At 62.2% G+C, this 18,703-nt stretch overlaps 1 pseudogene; it reads left to right on the top strand.

The window, feature by feature from the left end:
* Window positions 1–4,356: 4,356 nt before the first annotated feature.
* Window positions 4,357–5,223, top strand: LOC129016072 (olfactory receptor 7E24-like; annotated as a pseudogene).
* Window positions 5,224–18,703: the final 13,480 nt, after the last annotated feature.

Here is an 18,703-nt window from a genome sequence, read left to right as displayed (position 1 = left end):
ATATTTATACGTGGTATATTTGCCCATAATTAAAGATGAAAATTAAAGCAGTTGGATCTTTCAAAAGAAAAGAAAGAAGCGAAGAATACACACCAGCTTTCTCCTGATGAGAGGAAGAGCCCCAAAGCGTCTATGGACACTCACTGTTCTCCTATCCTTCTTGAATTATTGTGAGGAAATCCTTAGAGGCTGGGGAACTTGGGCGACTCTGGCTAATGAGGAGCTCTGTGCCTTGAGCTCCCCAGACCACAGAATAGTAAATAGTCTGTGCTTCCAGCCCTGCAGTGTGAGATTCCAGTCCTGTGGGTTCCACACCTGTCACCTGTATCAGGAGGCTCATGTCTCACCCTGTCTTCTTGCCAGCCTCGAGGACGGAGTCTGAGCCTCCACCGTGCTACACACAGGGAGGACACTGGACCTGTTCTCCGCGGTCATGGCCCAGCAGAGGGGAAGGGCAGTTCAGTGAGTGTAGGCAAAAGAAAGAGAGATCAGACTGTTCCTGTGTCTATGTAGAAAGGAAAGACATAAGAGACTTCATTTTGAAAAAGACCTGTATTTTCAACAATTGCTTTCCTGAGATGTTTTTAATGTGTAGCTTTGCCCCAGCCACTTTGACCCAACCTGAAGCTCACAAAAACATGTGTTGTATGAAATCAAGGTTTAAGGGATCTAGGGCTGTGCAGGACGTGCCTTGTTAACAAGATGTTTCCATGAAGTATACTTGGTAGAAATCATCGCCATTCTCTAGTCTCAATAAACCAGGGGCACAATACACTGTGGAAAGCCGCAGGGACCTCTGCCCTTGAAAGCGGCGTGTTGTCCAAGGATTCTCCCCATGTGATAGTCTGAAATGTGGCCTCGTGGGATGAGAAAGACCTGACCGTCCCCGAGCCCTACACCAGTAAAGGGTCTGTGCTGAGGTGGATTAGTCAAAGAGGAAAGCCTCTTGCAGTTGAGAGAGAGGAAGGCCACTGTCTCCTGCCTGCCCCTGGGAACTGAATGTCTCGGTATAAAACCCGATCGTACATTTGTTCAATTCTGAGATGGGGGAAAAACCGCCCTATGGTGGGAGGCGAGACACGTTTGCAGCAATGCTGCCTTGTTATTCTTTACTCCACTGAGATGTTTGGGTGGAGAGAAACATAAATCTGGCTTACGTGCATCTCCAGTCACGGTAGCTTCCCTGGAACTTCCTTATGACATAGATTCTGTTGCTCACCTGTTCGTTGCTGACCTTCTCCTTCTTATCACCCTGCCCTCCTACTACATTTTTTTTTTGCTAAAATAATAAAACTAATAATCAATAAAAACTGAGGGAACTCAGAGGCCGGTGCCTCTGCAGATCCTTGGTATGCTGAGCGCCGCTCCCCTGGGCTCACTGTTGTTTCTCTCTACTTTGTCCCTGTGTCTTATTTCTTTCCTCAGTCTCTCATCCCACCCGACTAGAAATACCCACAGGTGTGGAGGGGCAGGCAACCCCTTCAAGTGAGTGCTGAGGGACGGTCCGGAGCCTTGGTTTCCTTCCTCCTCCTCAGCACAAACAGGAGAGTGCGGTGGGCAGATGGGAGGAGACCAATATGCAAACTGTGCGCTCAGCAGACTGTGGAGTTTCTGTTCTTGGTTGTGATGGGGGTCTCAGACATCTTATTCAAAATTTTGCTTTCCTCCCCCACTGGTTGTCCTTTTCATAGACATCTCACCCATGATAGCAGGGAATCAGTCCCTCTAAACTATTCCCTAAGAACGACAAAAAGATTATGAAGGTGATGATGAGGATAAAGAGGATGACGACAGACACCATGGCATCATGAACCGTTATTGAGGGCTTCCTGAAGGCCAGGCTCTGAGCTCTATGCTCTATGCAGTTTGTTTCATCTCATCTGCGTAGTCTCCACTTTATTAGTGCACATTTCATGATGATTTTACAGACTAGAAAAGGATCAACGCCTTTTCATAGAACTCGTACTAGATCATGAAGTCAAAAAGGGCGAGGTCCAATTTGAACCGGGCAGTCTAAGTCCAGACACATGGCATTTGGCCAGTCCTCTCCCTGCAACCAACCTGCCCTCTCAAATCCTTGTCACTCAGGTGGGTGCCCCTGCTCACTGTGCCCTTCCCTTTGGGGGCTCCTTGTAAGACCACAGCTAGACCAGTGGGTGCCACAATCACTGTGTCAAGTATAGAAAGGGCAGCTGAGATCACATCAAGGATTCCAGAAAGAATGGGCACAGGATCATTCGGGATGCATCTCTCCATTTCCCCTGTTCCTGGCTTTCCTTACAGCTCTCGACTTCCTCAAAGGAGTCATCAATTCGGAGTTTGGCTTCCATTCCTATTGAGGAAGCTGGAAAGCGTTTCAAAAATGCTCCTCCGATGTGCCTGTGGTTAAGAACTCTGAGCTCTGCTGAAAACTTTTGGAAGCGGGGTGCGGTGGCTCACGCCTGTAATCCCAGCCCTTTGGGAGGCTGAGGCAGGTGAATCACAAGGTCAGGGGTTCAAGACCAGCCTGGCCAACATGGTGAAACCCCGTCTCTATTCAAAATAGAAAAAAATTAGCCGGGTGTAGTGGCGGGCGCCTGTCATCTCAGCTACTCGGCAGGTTGAGACAGGAGAATAGCTTGAACCCGGGATGCAGAGGTTGCAGTGAGCCGAGATCACTCCACCGCACTCCAGCCTGGGCAACAGAATGAGACTCTGTCTCAAAACAACGAAAACAAAACCAAAACCCAAAAAACCCACAATTTTTGGGAGTTAGAAGACCAGGAAGTATAGTACCCGGGACTTAGAGTCTGGCCATGAATTTTGAATACCGCCCTTTCTACTTCTCTGTGTGGCAAGGGGTGAGATGTCCGTCCTCTGAGACTCAGCACTCTCATCTGACTTGATTTCCAGTTGATCCAATGGAAGTGAGCGATGATTAAGCCGATCGTGGGTGCCCGCTGCGTGATCTCTAGCTGACGGATGCATAAAGTAAAGGCAAAGTGGATTTTAGATACATTCCTTAAGATTTTCAGCTTCAACTCCACACAATTCAACGTAAATATCCCCTGACCTGAAGTTCTGGTTTCCCTGCATTCCAGACAGGACATTTTGTTTCGTCCTTCTCTCAGTAAGTACTGAGTACTGTGAGAGGAACAAGTGAGTCTCTTTGGTTTCTGATTCCCCAGAGCCGATATCTTGCTTGGCACATAGGAGGCAGCAAAAGCAAACATCTATGTTGATGATTGAACTGACACTTCCTTGCTTCACCAAAATTGGCTGTCATCAGCGTGACTTTGACTTACTTCTTTTTGTTTTTTGTTTTTTGAGACGGAGTTTTGCTCTCGTTGCCCAGGCTGGCGGGCAGGGGTGTGATCTCGGCTCACTGTAGTCTCTGCCTCCCAGGTTCAAGCCATTCTCCTGCCTCAGCCTCCCGAGTAGCTGGGACTACAGGCGCGTGCCGCCATACCGGGAGAAGTTTTTGTACTTTTAGCAGAGGCGGGGTTTCACCATGTTGGCCAGGATGGTCTTGATCTCCTGACCCCGTGATCCGCCCTCCTCGGCCTCCCAAAGTGCTGGGATTACAGGCGTGAGCCACCGCATCCAGCCAAACTTTCTGATGAATACTCTAAGTCCACCTAAGCTAAGGACAGGAGTTAGAGCTTCCATGAATTTTAAAACAAGACCCACCGATTTGAGGAAGCAATTACTCTCTTGAAGGAGAAAAGTCAGAAAACACAATGATGAAATCACTAGGACCTAACTGGCCTGTGGAACTATTTCCTGCTTATGAACTCTCAACTATCATTTCATTTCCAGATGGCATGGTCTCAGCTGTTATACAGTGTTTACGAATGGTCTACATCAAGGGAATTTATATCAATCTAGAAGAATAAACAAAATATTTGAGTTCCTAATTTCCTTTAATTAGGATAACCTTTTCCTTAAAGTGAAGACAATGGTTTTATTACATCTCTTTCTTCGGAAAACATAGGCTGTATTTTCTAGCAATAACGAATTTGTTATATACGATGATCTGGTTCCTGGAATGTTCTTGAAGCTAGTGTCTCTAAGGCAGGTGTGTACAGCAAGACGTGAATAACACAGCAATCGATGTTGAAAGCATTATATGGCAATTGAGTTTGTCAGAACTACCAAATGTTGCTGAGTGTGGATTGCTCTGAAATCTGCAAACATTACTTCTGAATTCCTTGTATCCAAAATGCAGACGCAATGCCGGCTGTTGGTTTACTTGTTTCCGATTTTTCAACCCTCTTTTCTAGGCAAAAGATGTCCAAACGATACAGACCCACAGAATCTAACAGATGTCTCTATATTCCTCCTCCTCGAACTCTCAGACGATCCAGAACTGCAGCCGGTCGTCGCTGGGCTGTTCCTGTCCATGTGCCTGGTCATGGTGCTGGGGAACCGGCTCATCATCCTGGCCGTCAGCCCTGACTCCCACCTCCACACCCCCATGTACTTCTTCCTCTCCAACCTGTCCTTGCCTGACATCGGTTTCACCTCCACCACGGTCCCCAAGATGATTGTGGACATCCAATCTCACAGCAGAGTCATCTCCTATGCAGGCTGCCTGACTCAGATGTGTCTCCTGGCCATTTTTGGAGGCATGGAAGAGAGACATGCTCCTGAGTGTGATGGCCTATGAGCGGTTTGTAGCCCTCTGTCACCCTCTATATTGTTCAGCCATCTTGAACCCGTGTTTCTGTGGCTTCCTAGATTTGTGGTCTTTGTTTTCTTTTTCCTCAGTCTTTTAGACTCCCAGCTGCACAACTTGATTGCCTTACGCATGACCTGCTTCAAGGATGTGGAAATTCCTAATTTCTTCTGGGAACCTTCTCAACTCCCCCATCTTACATTTTGTGACACCTTCACCAGTAACATCCACATGTATTTCCCTGCTGCCGTATTTGGTTTTCTTCCCATCTCGGGGGCCCTTTTCTCTTACGGTAAAATTGTTTCCTCCATTCTGAGGGTTTCGTCATCAGGTGGGAAGTATCAACCTTCTCCACCTGTGGGTCTCACCTGTCAGTTGTTTGCTGATTTTACGGAACAGGCGTTGGAGGGTAGCTGGGTTCAGATGTGTCATCCTCCCCGAGAAAGGGTGCAGTGGCCTCAGTGATGTACACGGTGGTCACCCCCATGCTGAACCCCTTCATCTACAGCCTGAGAAACAGGGATATGAAAGGTGTCCTGCGGCGGCCGCACGGCAGCACAGTCTAATCTCAATATCTTCTTATCTGTTCCATTCCTTTTGTAGGGTGGGTTAAAAAAGACAGCAAGGTCAAATAAGAATGATATCACAGGGTGCACACCCACTGTCACATTACGAGTAATACCTCCCTAGGATAGAAAAAATACTGTCACAGAGTACACACACATGGGGTACACCCGTGGTGATATTAGAAGCAGTATCTCCCTGAAATATGATGAAAAATAGCACAGGGTGTGCACACTGTGTGATACGAGGAGTCATATTTACCCTGAATATTATGACTCATATCACGGGTGTACACACACAGGCTACACGCACTGTGATATCGGGAGTTGCATCTCCCTAGGATATTACAAATAATATCACAGGGTATACACTATGTGTGAACATCCACTGTGATGTTTGATATCATATCTCTCTACGAGATTACAAATAATATGAAAGTGTGTGCACCCATGTGACATATTAGGAGTAACATCCTTCTAGGGTATTACAGATAACATCACAAGGTGTACACCTTCTGTGGCCTTTTGCACACAGTTTGTGCCATTCAAGGAAACATCCCCCTAGGATATTACGAATAATAACACAGGCGGTTGACACCCATGGTGTACATCTCCTGTGCCATCAGGAGTAATATTCCCCTAGGATATTACGAATACTATCACAGCAGGTGTACACATATGGTGTTCACCCCATGTGATATTAGGAGGAACATGCCCCTAGGATATTAGGAATAGTATCACAGGCGTTGAATACGCATGATATACACCCCCGATGACATGAAAAGTAACATCCCCCTAAGATAGTATGAATAATATCACAGGGAGTACACCCCGTGTGACATTGGGAGTAACATCCCCCGAGGATATAACGAATAATATCAGGGGGCGTACATGCATTGTGACCCTAGCGGTAACATCTCTTTAGGATATTACAAATAATATCACAGGGTGTACACTGACCATGATATTAGGAGTCCCATTTTCCTAGGATATTATGGATAATATCACAGGAGGTGTTCACACACAACGTGTACACCATGTGTGTACACCCAATGTGATATTTGAAGTCATACGTCCCTAGGATCTTACGAATATTATCAAAGGGTGTACACCCCATGTGACATTAAAAGTGACATCCCTTTTAGATATTCCGAATGCTATCACCTCTTCCTAGGATAACCCATGTGATATTAGGAGTAACCCCTTCCTAGGATATTACGAATAACATCACAGGGTTTACACCCCTGTGACATTAAAAGTAACAACCCCTCCTAGGGATATTATGAATAACATCACAGGGTGTACACCCCTGTGACTTTAAAAGTAACACCCCCCTAGAATATTACAATAATATAACAGGGTGTACACCCCCTGTGACTTTAGGAGTAACACCTCCCTAGGATATTTCAAATGATGTCACTGGGGGCACACCCTCTGTGATATTAGCAGCAACATCTTTCTAGGAGATTACGAATGATATCACAGGGTGTACACTCACTGTGATATTAGAAGGAATACCTCCCTAGGACATAAGCTATCACATCACAGAGTGTACACACATGGTGTACACCCACTGTGTTATTAGAAGCAATATCTCCCTATGATATTAGGAAAAATATCACAGGGTGTACCCTCTGTGGGATACTAGAAGTAATGTTTACCATGGATGTTACAAATAATATCACAGGGTGTACACACATGGGGTACACCCACTGTGACATTAGGAGTTATATCTCCCTAAGATATTGCAAAGAATATCCCAGTGGGTGTACCCCATGTGTGTACACCCACTGTCATCATTAAAGTAGTATCTCTCTATAAGATTACAAATAATATCGGAGGCTATACACCCCCTGTGACATCAGGAGTAACATCCCCTTACAATATTGGGAGCAATATTGCACGAGGTACACCCCTGTAACTTTAGGGGTAACATTCCCTCAGAATATTACTAATAATATCACAAGGTGTACACGCATTGTGACATTAGGAGTAATATTCAGGTAGCATATTTTCCATACTATCACAGAAGGAACACACCTGTGACATTAAGAGTGACATCCCCCTAGAATAGTAAGAATACTGTCACACGGTGTACACCTCCTGTGATATTAGGAGAATCATCTCACCAGAATATTACGAATAATGCCACAAGGTGTTATCTTCTGTGACATGAGGGGTATAGACCCCCGGGAAATTATGACTACTATCAAAGGGCGTACACCCCTGTGACATTAGGAGTAACATCCTTCTAGAATATCATGAATAATATCACAATGTGTACACCCCTTGTGTCATTAAGAGTAAAATTGCCCTAGGATATTAGGAAATAGAACACAGGGAGTACACGCCGTGTGATATTAGAAGTAACATCCCCCAAGGATATAACGAACAATATCAGAGAATGTACATGCCCTGGGACATGACTAGTAACATCTCTTTAGGATAATACGAACAATATCAAACGGTGTACATGCAATGTGAAATTAGGAGTGAACTCCCGCTGGGATATTACGAATTTTATGACAGGGTCTACACGCCCTGTGACAATAGTAGTCACGTTGTCCTAAAATATGACGAAGAATATTAAAGTGTGTACAGGACCTGTGATTTACGAGTAACATTTCTAGAGAAGATTACACGTAATATCACTGTGTGTACACCCCGTGTGAGGATAGGAGTCCCATCCAACAAAACTATAATGAATAATTTCACAAGGTTTGCAACATCTGTGACATTGAAAGTAACATTTCCCTAGAATATGACGATAATATCACACAGTGTACACCCTCGGTGATATGAGGAGTGACGTCTTATAAGGGTAATACGAGTAATTTGACAAGGTGTACAAACCCTGTGACATAAGGAGTGACATCCCTCCAGGATATTCCGAATCATAGAAAAGGGAAAATACCCCGTGTGACAATAAAATCAACGTCCCCTTAGGAGATTAAGAATAATAGCACCAGCTGTACACACATTGTGACATTATTATTAACGTCTCGCTATGGTATTGCGAATAATATCAGAGTGTGTAGAGACTTGTGACATCAGGATTCACATTTCGCTACAATATCACGAATAATATCACAGGGTGTATACCCCCTGGGACTTAAGCAGTGGCATCCTCCTACAATATGGAAAATAATGTCCCAGGGTGTTAACAAAGTGCGGCAGCAGAGAAAACACCCGAGGAGAAAGGGAGAAATATCATGCCGTCTTCCCGCCTGGATATTGCGAGCCACATCGCAGGGAGGTGAGGGCGCCCCCAGCGATGCGGGGAGTAATATCACCACAGACTCCCCCACGGGCTATTACGAGCCACATCGCAAGGGCACGGACGAACCCCCTCGAAGAGAAGACTAATGTCACCCGCTATTCCCACCCTGGATACGACGACCCACAGGGCAGGGGGGCGGGGGACCCACGCAGGCGGGGAGTAATACCACCCCTCACTCCCCAGCTGCATATGACGATCCAGATCGCAGGGGGGAGAAGCAGGCACACGCCGCGAGGGGGGGAATGAGAGCCAGCCCCTCTTGCCCCCCTGGGCTCTTAGGACCCCCCTCGCAGGGGGGTGAGGCACCCCCCGCGAGGCGGGGGCTGAGAGCCAGCCCCTCTTGCCCCCCTGGGCTCTTAGGACCCCCCTCGCAGGGGGGTGAGGCACCCCCCGCGAGGCGGGGGCTGAGAGCCAGCCCCTCTTGCCCCCCTGGGCTCTTAGGACCCCCCTCGCAGGGGGGTGAGGCACCCCCCGCGAGGCGGGGGCTGAGAGCCAGCCCCTCTTGCCCCCCTGGGCTCTTAGGACCCCCCTCGCAGGGGGGTGAGGCACCCCCCGCGAGGCGGGGGCTGAGAGCCAGCCCCTCTTGCCCCCCTGGGCTCTTAGGACCCCCCTCGCAGGGGGGTGAGGCACCCCCCGCGAGGCGGGGGCTGAGAGCCAGCCCCTCTTGCCCCCCTGGGCTCTTAGGACCCCCCTCGCAGGGGGGTGAGGCACCCCCCGCGAGGCGGGGGCTGAGAGCCAGCCCCTCTTGCCCCCCTGGGCTCTTAGGACCCCCCTCGCAGGGGGGTGAGGCACCCCCCGCGAGGCGGGGGCTGAGAGCCAGCCCCTCTTGCCCCCCTGGGCTCTTAGGACCCCCCTCGCAGGGGGGTGAGGCACCCCCCGCGAGGCGGGGGCTGAGAGCCAGCCCCTCTTGCCCCCCTGGGCTCTTAGGACCCCCCTCGCAGGGGGGTGAGGCACCCCCCGCGAGGCGGGGGCTGAGAGCCAGCCCCTCTTGCCCCCCTGGGCTCTTAGGACCCCCCTCGCAGGGGGGTGAGGCACCCCCCGCGAGGCGGGGGCTGAGAGCCAGCCCCTCTTGCCCCCCTGGGCTCTTAGGACCCCCCTCGCAGGGGGGTGAGGCACCCCCCGCGAGGCGGGGGCTGAGAGCCAGCCCCTCTTGCCCCCCTGGGCTCTTAGGACCCCCCTCGCAGGGGGGTGAGGCACCCCCCGCGAGGCGGGGGCTGAGAGCCAGCCCCTCTTGCCCCCCTGGGCTCTTAGGACCCCCCTCGCAGGGGGGTGAGGCACCCCCCGCGAGGCGGGGGCTGAGAGCCAGCCCCTCTTGCCCCCCTGGGCTCTTAGGACCCCCCTCGCAGGGGGGTGAGGCACCCCCCGCGAGGCGGGGGCTGAGAGCCAGCCCCTCTTGCCCCCCTGGGCTCTTAGGACCCCCCTCGCAGGGGGGTGAGGCACCCCCCGCGAGGCGGGGGCTGAGAGCCAGCCCCTCTTGCCCCCCTGGGCTCTTAGGACCCCCCTCGCAGGGGGGTGAGGCACCCCCCGCGAGGCGGGGGCTGAGAGCCAGCCCCTCTTGCCCCCCTGGGCTCTTAGGACCCCCCTCGCAGGGGGGTGAGGCACCCCCCGCGAGGCGGGGGCTGAGAGCCAGCCCCTCTTGCCCCCCTGGGCTCTTAGGACCCCCCTCGCAGGGGGGTGAGGCACCCCCCGCGAGGCGGGGGCTGAGAGCCAGCCCCTCTTGCCCCCCTGGGCTCTTAGGACCCCCCTCGCAGGGGGGTGAGGCACCCCCCGCGAGGCGGGGGCTGAGAGCCAGCCCCTCTTGCCCCCCTGGGCTCTTAGGACCCCCCTCGCAGGGGGGTGAGGCACCCCCCGCGAGGCGGGGGCTGAGAGCCAGCCCCTCTTGCCCCCCTGGGCTCTTAGGACCCCCCTCGCAGGGGGGTGAGGCACCCCCCGCGAGGCGGGGGCTGAGAGCCAGCCCCTCTTGCCCCCCTGGGCTCTTAGGACCCCCCTCGCAGGGGGGTGAGGCACCCCCCGCGAGGCGGGGGCTGAGAGCCAGCCCCTCTTGCCCCCCTGGGCTCTTAGGACCCCCCTCGCAGGGGGGTGAGGCACCCCCCGCGAGGCGGGGGCTGAGAGCCAGCCCCTCTTGCCCCCCTGGGCTCTTAGGACCCCCCTCGCAGGGGGGTGAGGCACCCCCCGCGAGGCGGGGGCTGAGAGCCAGCCCCTCTTGCCCCCCTGGGCTCTTAGGACCCCCCTCGCAGGGGGGTGAGGCACCCCCCGCGAGGCGGGGGCTGAGAGCCAGCCCCTCTTGCCCCCCTGGGCTCTTAGGACCCCCCTCGCAGGGGGGTGAGGCACCCCCCGCGAGGCGGGGGCTGAGAGCCAGCCCCTCTTGCCCCCCTGGGCTCTTAGGACCCCCCTCGCAGGGGGGTGAGGCACCCCCCGCGAGGCGGGGGCTGAGAGCCAGCCCCTCTTGCCCCCCTGGGCTCTTAGGACCCCCCTCGCAGGGGGGTGAGGCACCCCCCGCGAGGCGGGGGCTGAGAGCCAGCCCCTCTTGCCCCCCTGGGCTCTTAGGACCCCCCTCGCAGGGGGGTGAGGCACCCCCCGCGAGGCGGGGGCTGAGAGCCAGCCCCTCTTGCCCCCCTGGGCTCTTAGGACCCCCCTCGCAGGGGGGTGAGGCACCCCCCGCGAGGCGGGGGCTGAGAGCCAGCCCCTCTTGCCCCCCTGGGCTCTTAGGACCCCCCTCGCAGGGGGGTGAGGCACCCCCCGCGAGGCGGGGGCTGAGAGCCAGCCCCTCTTGCCCCCCTGGGCTCTTAGGACCCCCCTCGCAGGGGGGTGAGGCACCCCCCGCGAGGCGGGGGCTGAGAGCCAGCCCCTCTTGCCCCCCTGGGCTCTTAGGACCCCCCTCGCAGGGGGGTGAGGCACCCCCCGCGAGGCGGGGGCTGAGAGCCAGCCCCTCTTGCCCCCCTGGGCTCTTAGGACCCCCCTCGCAGGGGGGTGAGGCACCCCCCGCGAGGCGGGGGCTGAGAGCCAGCCCCTCTTGCCCCCCTGGGCTCTTAGGACCCCCCTCGCAGGGGGGTGAGGCACCCCCCGCGAGGCGGGGGCTGAGAGCCAGCCCCTCTTGCCCCCCTGGGCTCTTAGGACCCCCCTCGCAGGGGGGTGAGGCACCCCCCGCGAGGCGGGGGCTGAGAGCCAGCCCCTCTTGCCCCCCTGGGCTCTTAGGACCCCCCTCGCAGGGGGGTGAGGCACCCCCCGCGAGGCGGGGGCTGAGAGCCAGCCCCTCTTGCCCCCCTGGGCTCTTAGGACCCCCCTCGCAGGGGGGTGAGGCACCCCCCGCGAGGCGGGGGCTGAGAGCCAGCCCCTCTTGCCCCCCTGGGCTCTTAGGACCCCCCTCGCAGGGGGGTGAGGCACCCCCCGCGAGGCGGGGGCTGAGAGCCAGCCCCTCTTGCCCCCCTGGGCTCTTAGGACCCCCCTCGCAGGGGGGTGAGGCACCCCCCGCGAGGCGGGGGCTGAGAGCCAGCCCCTCTTGCCCCCCTGGGCTCTTAGGACCCCCCTCGCAGGGGGGTGAGGCACCCCCCGCGAGGCGGGGGCTGAGAGCCAGCCCCTCTTGCCCCCCTGGGCTCTTAGGACCCCCCTCGCAGGGGGGTGAGGCACCCCCCGCGAGGCGGGGGCTGAGAGCCAGCCCCTCTTGCCCCCCTGGGCTCTTAGGACCCCCCTCGCAGGGGGGTGAGGCACCCCCCGCGAGGCGGGGGCTGAGAGCCAGCCCCTCTTGCCCCCCTGGGCTCTTAGGACCCCCCTCGCAGGGGGGTGAGGCACCCCCCGCGAGGCGGGGGCTGAGAGCCAGCCCCTCTTGCCCCCCTGGGCTCTTAGGACCCCCCTCGCAGGGGGGTGAGGCACCCCCCGCGAGGCGGGGGCTGAGAGCCAGCCCCTCTTGCCCCCCTGGGCTCTTAGGACCCCCCTCGCAGGGGGGTGAGGCACCCCCCGCGAGGCGGGGGCTGAGAGCCAGCCCCTCTTGCCCCCCTGGGCTCTTAGGACCCCCCTCGCAGGGGGGTGAGGCACCCCCCGCGAGGCGGGGGCTGAGAGCCAGCCCCTCTTGCCCCCCTGGGCTCTTAGGACCCCCCTCGCAGGGGGGTGAGGCACCCCCCGCGAGGCGGGGGCTGAGAGCCAGCCCCTCTTGCCCCCCTGGGCTCTTAGGACCCCCCTCGCAGGGGGGTGAGGCACCCCCCGCGAGGCGGGGGCTGAGAGCCAGCCCCTCTTGCCCCCCTGGGCTCTTAGGACCCCCCTCGCAGGGGGGTGAGGCACCCCCCGCGAGGCGGGGGCTGAGAGCCAGCCCCTCTTGCCCCCCTGGGCTCTTAGGACCCCCCTCGCAGGGGGGTGAGGCACCCCCCGCGAGGCGGGGGCTGAGAGCCAGCCCCTCTTGCCCCCCTGGGCTCTTAGGACCCCCCTCGCAGGGGGGTGAGGCACCCCCCGCGAGGCGGGGGCTGAGAGCCAGCCCCTCTTGCCCCCCTGGGCTCTTAGGACCCCCCTCGCAGGGGGGTGAGGCACCCCCCGCGAGGCGGGGGCTGAGAGCCAGCCCCTCTTGCCCCCCTGGGCTCTTAGGACCCCCCTCGCAGGGGGGTGAGGCACCCCCCGCGAGGCGGGGGCTGAGAGCCAGCCCCTCTTGCCCCCCTGGGCTCTTAGGACCCCCCTCGCAGGGGGGTGAGGCACCCCCCGCGAGGCGGGGGCTGAGAGCCAGCCCCTCTTGCCCCCCTGGGCTCTTAGGACCCCCCTCGCAGGGGGGTGAGGCACCCCCCGCGAGGCGGGGGCTGAGAGCCAGCCCCTCTTGCCCCCCTGGGCTCTTAGGACCCCCCTCGCAGGGGGGTGAGGCACCCCCCGCGAGGCGGGGGCTGAGAGCCAGCCCCTCTTGCCCCCCTGGGCTCTTAGGACCCCCCTCGCAGGGGGGTGAGGCACCCCCCGCGAGGCGGGGGCTGAGAGCCAGCCCCTCTTGCCCCCCTGGGCTCTTAGGACCCCCCTCGCAGGGGGGTGAGGCACCCCCCGCGAGGCGGGGGCTGAGAGCCAGCCCCTCTTGCCCCCCTGGGCTCTTAGGACCCCCCTCGCAGGGGGGTGAGGCACCCCCCGCGAGGCGGGGGCTGAGAGCCAGCCCCTCTTGCCCCCCTGGGCTCTTAGGACCCCCCTCGCAGGGGGGTGAGGCACCCCCCGCGAGGCGGGGGCTGAGAGCCAGCCCCTCTTGCCCCCCTGGGCTCTTAGGACCCCCCTCGCAGGGGGGTGAGGCACCCCCCGCGAGGCGGGGGCTGAGAGCCAGCCCCTCTTGCCCCCCTGGGCTCTTAGGACCCCCCTCGCAGGGGGGTGAGGCACCCCCCGCGAGGCGGGGGCTGAGAGCCAGCCCCTCTTGCCCCCCTGGGCTCTTAGGACCCCCCTCGCAGGGGGGTGAGGCACCCCCCGCGAGGCGGGGGCTGAGAGCCAGCCCCTCTTGCCCCCCTGGGCTCTTAGGACCCCCCTCGCAGGGGGGTGAGGCACCCCCCGCGAGGCGGGGGCTGAGAGCCAGCCCCTCTTGCCCCCCTGGGCTCTTAGGACCCCCCTCGCAGGGGGGTGAGGCACCCCCCGCGAGGCGGGGGCTGAGAGCCAGCCCCTCTTGCCCCCCTGGGCTCTTAGGACCCCCCTCGCAGGGGGGTGAGGCACCCCCCGCGAGGCGGGGGCTGAGAGCCAGCCCCTCTTGCCCCCCTGGGCTCTTAGGACCCCCCTCGCAGGGGGGTGAGGCACCCCCCGCGAGGCGGGGGCTGAGAGCCAGCCCCTCTTGCCCCCCTGGGCTCTTAGGACCCCCCTCGCAGGGGGGTGAGGCACCCCCCGCGAGGCGGGGGCTGAGAGCCAGCCCCTCTTGCCCCCCTGGGCTCTTAGGACCCCCCTCGCAGGGGGGTGAGGCACCCCCCGCGAGGCGGGGGCTGAGAGCCAGCCCCTCTTGCCCCCCTGGGCTCTTAGGACCCCCCTCGCAGGGGGGTGAGGCACCCCCCGCGAGGCGGGGGCTGAGAGCCAGCCCCTCTTGCCCCCCTGGGCTCTTAGGACCCCCCTCGCAGGGGGGTGAGGCACCCCCCGCGAGGCGGGGGCTGAGAGCCAGCCCCTCTTGCCCCCCTGGGCTCTTAGGACCCCCCTCGCAGGGGGGTGAGGCACCCCCCGCGAGGCGGGGGCTGAGAGCCAGCCCCTCTTGCCCCCCTGGGCTCTTAGGACCCCCCTCGCAGGGGGGTGAGGCACCCCCCGCGAGGCGGGGGCTGAGAGCCAGCCCCTCTTGCCCCCCTGGGCTCTTAGGACCCCCCTCGCAGGGGGGTGAGGCACCCCCCGCGAGGCGGGGGCTGAGAGCCAGCCCCTCTTGCCCCCCTGGGCTCTTAGGACCCCCCTCGCAGGGGGGTGAGGCACCCCCCGCGAGGCGGGGGCTGAGAGCCAGCCCCTCTTGCCCCCCTGGGCTCTTAGGACCCCCCTCGCAGGGGGGTGAGGCACCCCCCGCGAGGCGGGGGCTGAGAGCCAGCCCCTCTTGCCCCCCTGGGCTCTTAGGACCCCCCTCGCAGGGGGGTGAGGCACCCCCCGCGAGGCGGGGGCTGAGAGCCAGCCCCTCTTGCCCCCCTGGGCTCTTAGGACCCCCCTCGCAGGGGGGTGAGGCACCCCCCGCGAGGCGGGGGCTGAGAGCCAGCCCCTCTTGCCCCCCTGGGCTCTTAGGACCCCCCTCGCAGGGGGGTGAGGCACCCCCCGCGAGGCGGGGGCTGAGAGCCAGCCCCTCTTGCCCCCCTGGGCTCTTAGGACCCCCCTCGCAGGGGGGTGAGGCACCCCCCGCGAGGCGGGGGCTGAGAGCCAGCCCCTCTTGCCCCCCTGGGCTCTTAGGACCCCCCTCGCAGGGGGGTGAGGCACCCCCCGCGAGGCGGGGGCTGAGAGCCAGCCCCTCTTGCCCCCCTGGGCTCTTAGGACCCCCCTCGCAGGGGGGTGAGGCACCCCCCGCGAGGCGGGGGCTGAGAGCCAGCCCCTCTTGCCCCCCTGGGCTCTTAGGACCCCCCTCGCAGGGGGGTGAGGCACCCCCCGCGAGGCGGGGGCTGAGAGCCAGCCCCTCTTGCCCCCCTGGGCTCTTAGGACCCCCCTCGCAGGGGGGTGAGGCACCCCCCGCGAGGCGGGGGCTGAGAGCCAGCCCCTCTTGCCCCCCTGGGCTCTTAGGACCCCCCTCGCAGGGGGGTGAGGCACCCCCCGCGAGGCGGGGGCTGAGAGCCAGCCCCTCTTGCCCCCCTGGGCTCTTAGGACCCCCCTCGCAGGGGGGTGAGGCACCCCCCGCGAGGCGGGGGCTGAGAGCCAGCCCCTCTTGCCCCCCTGGGCTCTTAGGACCCCCCTCGCAGGGGGGTGAGGCACCCCCCGCGAGGCGGGGGCTGAGAGCCAGCCCCTCTTGCCCCCCTGGGCTCTTAGGACCCCCCTCGCAGGGGGGTGAGGCACCCCCCGCGAGGCGGGGGCTGAGAGCCAGCCCCTCTTGCCCCCCTGGGCTCTTAGGACCCCCCTCGCAGGGGGGTGAGGCACCCCCCGCGAGGCGGGGGCTGAGAGCCAGCCCCTCTTGCCCCCCTGGGCTCTTAGGACCCCCCTCGCAGGGGGGTGAGGCACCCCCCGCGAGGCGGGGGCTGAGAGCCAGCCCCTCTTGCCCCCCTGGGCTCTTAGGACCCCCCTCGCAGGGGGGTGAGGCACCCCCCGCGAGGCGGGGGCTGAGAGCCAGCCCCTCTTGCCCCCCTGGGCTCTTAGGACCCCCCTCGCAGGGGGGTGAGGCACCCCCCGCGAGGCGGGGGCTGAGAGCCAGCCCCTCTTGCCCCCCTGGGCTCTTAGGACCCCCCTCGCAGGGGGGTGAGGCACCCCCCGCGAGGCGGGGGCTGAGAGCCAGCCCCTCTTGCCCCCCTGGGCTCTTAGGACCCCCCTCGCAGGGGGGTGAGGCACCCCCCGCGAGGCGGGGGCTGAGAGCCAGCCCCTCTTGCCCCCCTGGGCTCTTAGGACCCCCCTCGCAGGGGGGTGAGGCACCCCCCGCGAGGCGGGGGCTGAGAGCCAGCCCCTCTTGCCCCCCTGGGCTCTTAGGACCCCCCTCGCAGGGGGGTGAGGCACCCCCCGCGAGGCGGGGGCTGAGAGCCAGCCCCTCTTGCCCCCCTGGGCTCTTAGGACCCCCCTCGCAGGGGGGTGAGGCACCCCCCGCGAGGCGGGGGCTGAGAGCCAGCCCCTCTTGCCCCCCTGGGCTCTTAGGACCCCCCTCGCAGGGGGGTGAGGCACCCCCCGCGAGGCGGGGGCTGAGAGCCAGCCCCTCTTGCCCCCCTGGGCTCTTAGGACCCCCCTCGCAGGGGGGTGAGGCACCCCCCGCGAGGCGGGGGCTGAGAGCCAGCCCCTCTTGCCCCCCTGGGCTCTTAGGACCCCCCTCGCAGGGGGGTGAGGCACCCCCCGCGAGGCGGGGGCTGAGAGCCAGCCCCTCTTGCCCCCCTGGGCTCTTAGGACCCCCCTCGCAGGGGGTGAGGCACCCCCCGCGAGGCGGGGGCTGAGAGCCAGCCCCTCTTGCCCCCCTGGGCTCTTAGGACCCCCCTCGCAGGGGGGTGAGGCACCCCCCGCGAGGCGGGGGCTGAGAGCCAGCCCCTCTTGCCCCCCTGGGCTCTTAGGACCCCCCTCGCAGGGGGGTGAGGCACCCCCCGCGAGGCGGGGGCTGAGAGCCAGCCCCTCTTGCCCCCCTGGGCTCTTAGGACCCCCCTCGCAGGGGGGTGAGGCACCCCCCGCGAGGCGGGGGCTGAGAGCCAGCCCCTCTTGCCCCCCTGGGCTCTTAGGACCCCCCTCGCAGGGGGGTGAGGCACCCCCCGCGAGGCGGGGGCTGAGAGCCAGCCCCTCTTGCCCCCCTGGGCTCTTAGGACCCCCCTCGCAGGGGGTGAGGCACCCCCCGCGAGGCGGGGGCTGAGAGCCAGCCCCTCTTGCCCCCCTGGGCTCTTAGGACCCCCCTCGCAGGGGGGTGAGGCACCCCCCGCGAGGCGGGGGCTGAGAGCCAGCCCCTCTTGCCCCCCTGGGCTCTTAGGACCCCCCTCGCAGGGGGGTGAGGCACCCCCCGCGAGGCGGGGGCTGAGAGCCAGCCCCTCTTGCCCCCCTGGGCTCTTAGGACCCCCCTCGCAGGGGGGTGAGGCACCCCCCGCGAGGCGGGGGCTGAGAGCCAGCCCCTCTTGCCCCCCTGGGCTCTTAGGACCCCCCTCGCAGGGGGGTGAGGCACCCCCCGCGAGGCGGGGGCTGAGAGCCAGCCCCTCTTGCCCCCCTGGGCTCTTAGGACCCCCCTCGCAGGGGGGTGAGGCACCCCCCGCGAGGCGGGGGCTGAGAGCCAGCCCCTCTTGCCCCCCTGGGCTCTTAGGACCCCCCTCGCAGGGGGGTGAGGCACCCCCCGCGAGGCGGGGGCTGAGAGCCAGCCCCTCTTGCCCCCCTGGGCTCTTAGGACCCCCCTCGCAGGGGGGTGAGGCACCCCCCGCGAGGCGGGGGCTGAGAGCCAGCCCCTCTTGCCCCCCTGGGCTCTTAGGACCCCCCTCGCAGGGGGGTGAGGCACCCCCCGCGAGGCGGGGGCTGAGAGCCAGCCCCTCTTGCCCCCCTGGGCTCTTAGGACCCCCCTCGCAGGGGGGTGAGGCACCCCCCGCGAGGCGGGGGCTGAGAGCCAGCCCCTCTTGCCCCCCTGGGCTCTTAGGACCCCCCTCGCAGGGGGGTGAGGCACCCCCCGCGAGGCGGGGGCTGAGAGCCAGCCCCTCTTGCCCCCCTGGGCTCTTAGGACCCCCCTCGCAGGGGGGTGAGGCACCCCCCGCGAGGCGGGGGCTGAGAGCCAGCCCCTCTTGCCCCCCTGGGCTCTTAGGACCCCCCTCGCAGGGGGGTGAGGCACCCCCCGCGAGGCGGGGGCTGAGAGCCAGCCCCTCTTGCCCCCCTGGGCTCTTAGGACCCCCCTCGCAGGGGGGTGAGGCACCCCCCGCGAGGCGGGGGCTGAGAGCCAGCCCCTCTTGCCCCCCTGGGCTCTTAGGACCCCCCTCGCAGGGGGGTGAGGCACCCCCCGCGAGGCGGGGGCTGAGAGCCAGCCCCTCTTGCCCCCCTGGGCTCTTAGGACCCCCCTCGCAGGGGGGTGAGGCACCCCCCGCGAGGCGGGGGCTGAGAGCCAGCCCCTCTTGCCCCCCTGGGCTCTTAGGACCCCCCTCGCAGGGGGGTGAGGCACCCCCCGCGAGGCGGGGG

Source organism: Pongo pygmaeus, chromosome 18 (assembly GCF_028885625.2).
Source record: "Pongo pygmaeus isolate AG05252 chromosome 18, NHGRI_mPonPyg2-v2.0_pri, whole genome shotgun sequence".
Lineage (NCBI taxonomy): Eukaryota > Metazoa > Chordata > Mammalia > Primates > Hominidae > Pongo > Pongo pygmaeus.
The sequence above is the reverse complement of the archived record's forward strand: the minus strand, read 5'-3'. Positions and strand labels throughout refer to the sequence as shown.